We start from the raw sequence: 2,553 nt of genomic DNA on the forward strand, positions 1-2,553 counted from the left end.
AACAGTAAATTGAATCTTGGGTTCTCCTGGTCAGGGTAATTACACACTCTTCAAAACACACTTCTTTGGTCTCTACTAACAGTAAATTGAATCTTGGATTCTCCTGGTCAGGGTAATCACACACTTTTCAAAACACACTTCTTTGGTCTCTACTTACAGTAAATTGAATCTTGGGTTCTCCTGGTCAGGGTAATTACACACTGTTCAAACACACTTCTTTAATCTCTACTTACAGTAAATTGTTAAGAATTCCTTCCGGTTTTCTGCTTATTTATTCTAAAGCTTACTTCTACAGCTCCAGCGTTTTTATTATTTACACTGACTTCATGAGATCAATTTTCTCGGAAACTTACAATCGATTTCTATTAGGTTCTGCCCACTTGCGGAATAAAACATTTTTACACGTGGTTGATTTTGAAATAACGACAATTTATATATTTTTATCGCCAGATTTTATTTCTGATGTTAGGATTAACCTTTTTTGTGGATACTTGGCACCCTTCATAAGTAAAATACTCAGATTGGACACTGGATGTAAGTATAACTATTCTATTATTTATAAATGTTAAAAGCGCTTTGTACTTATCTCTCTCTACACAATGAAAACACATTTATACGTTTTTTTCTTCAGAAAAATGGGTATTCCGAGCTTTTCCTTGAAATAATCACTCTTCGTTTTTTAAATGGAAAACCCAGTCCCCTTAGCAATACTACTGTACCCAAATGGCCTTGATTCTTAAAAAACAACTCACTAAACTTCTACATAAATATTACATAAAACTTCAATTTATAATTGTCTTTAAATCAATATATCAAATAAAGTATTTCTTTTATGTGAAAGACTGCATTCCAACCCCACTTCATTCATTGATCACTCGCATAGATAAATGTGGTAGCCGCAAATCTACTAGTATTGGTAAAACTAAATGCCATTTAATTGTATGTATCATGAAGGTCACCTTTTATCATCTCTCTACACATATTCAATCCACACACAGTGCAATTATTGGATACAAGATCTCAACTGACTTTAAACGTTTAAGCTACGTTTAAGAGATTCTATTTATTAAACAAAATCTCCCTAGTTTAAATAATAACTCAATTTATGTTGAGTTAAGCTTGTTTTTATTCTTTCTCAAAAGTTATATAGATGCGTGTACTTATTTATTTAATGTGGGTCTGTATCCAAATTCATCTACTGGATTTGACACACACATTCACCTCCCTTTTGAATCTCAACCTCTCCCTTACAAACGTTCATCGTAGTACATAAGCTTTTATTTAACATTTAGGTGTTTATTACTGTAGAAATTTCTCAAGATGGAATGTTTATATTCCGACACGTACAATAAATATGTTGTTATTCGTCCTACTGCGGCTGTATTGCTCATCATTAGTCTATGTATGGACTATATTACAAAAAGTCACGCAGTACATTACTACTATGTCAGAAAAAGTAATAGAAGTCAGTGAGTACATTACTACTATGTAAGAGATGGCACTAGATGTCAGACAGTACACTACTTATATGCAAATAATAGCACTAGAAATCAGCCGTTATATTACTACCATGTAAGGGATAGCATTAGAAGTTACGCATTGCATTTTTACTATGCAAAGAATAGCACTATAAGTCAGCCAATAGATTGCTATTGGGTTAGGAAAAGATACTAGAAGTCAGTCAGTACATTACTATTCTGTATGGGAAAGCACTAAAAGTCAATCTGTACACTACTACTATGTAAGAGATAGCACTAAAAGTCAGGCAGTTCATTATTACTATGTATGGAATGTATCACTATAAGTCCGGGTGGCGGATGATAGATATGGAGGTTTACTTTGAGTAATCAATAAGCAGCCGCGAAGCAGCTGGTGGCGGTTGCAGAGGGTGAGGTGGGATAATCGTGTGGTGCGTTATACTTAAATAAGTACCTCAATAGGCAAGATAAAGGGACCATCCGGCGAGTCAGAGGCTTCCAATAACCTCAACTCTCACTGTCTTGTCGGTTAGTCACAAGGTCGAAGTCACTTTCACTAGCTGGCACCGAAAAAACCGGCTAGTGCCCAAGTGAACAGCAAGTGAAAAAATGAAGTTCTGAGAAGTGAAATAGTTATACATAAACTATAATATTCTCTTCTTACTTTTACAGATCATGGTGGTGTGTTAGTGATGTTGTGTATCATGTTGTATGGGGATATGTATTTTCACCATGGTTTGAGGGTAGCAGCAATCTTATGAAATTCAGCTGTGAGTGAATTTCGGTTGTTTAGATATGAGTTCTTGTACTATTTGTAGTGAAGTGTGTTTTTCCACCTAGCATGCTGGTGTGTAGTGAGGGAGGCGATGGGCAACACGTATTGCTGGTTTTGAAGTGTCAGAAGTTGGTTTTGATTCATGCTACATGTTATCATCGAACCATAATCTATTAATGAAGTTACTACCACGGATGTGACTATTACCGATAATAGGACATTTCCTGATGGAGCACATGAACCACACGTGAAGCAGAAGTCAACGAGACTGAGACCAGTATGGAAGAAGATACGTCCCGT

The 2,553-nt window shown here is 35.6% G+C and overlaps 1 protein-coding gene across 1 annotated transcript in view; it reads left to right on the forward strand.

The window, feature by feature from the left end:
- The first annotated feature begins 485 nt into the window (after positions 1–485).
- LOC106463529 (WD repeat and HMG-box DNA-binding protein 1-like) overlaps positions 486–2,553 on the forward strand; it is a 57,005-nt gene continuing 54,937 nt past the window's right edge. The window contains exon 1 of the mRNA XM_022391053.1: positions 486–534. The gene's annotated coding sequence lies outside the window, so the exon portion shown is untranslated. The remainder of the gene's footprint in view (positions 535–2,553) is intronic.

This window comes from Limulus polyphemus, unplaced genomic scaffold (assembly GCF_000517525.1).
Source record: "Limulus polyphemus unplaced genomic scaffold, Limulus_polyphemus-2.1.2 Scaffold1431, whole genome shotgun sequence".
Lineage (NCBI taxonomy): Eukaryota > Metazoa > Arthropoda > Merostomata > Xiphosura > Limulidae > Limulus > Limulus polyphemus.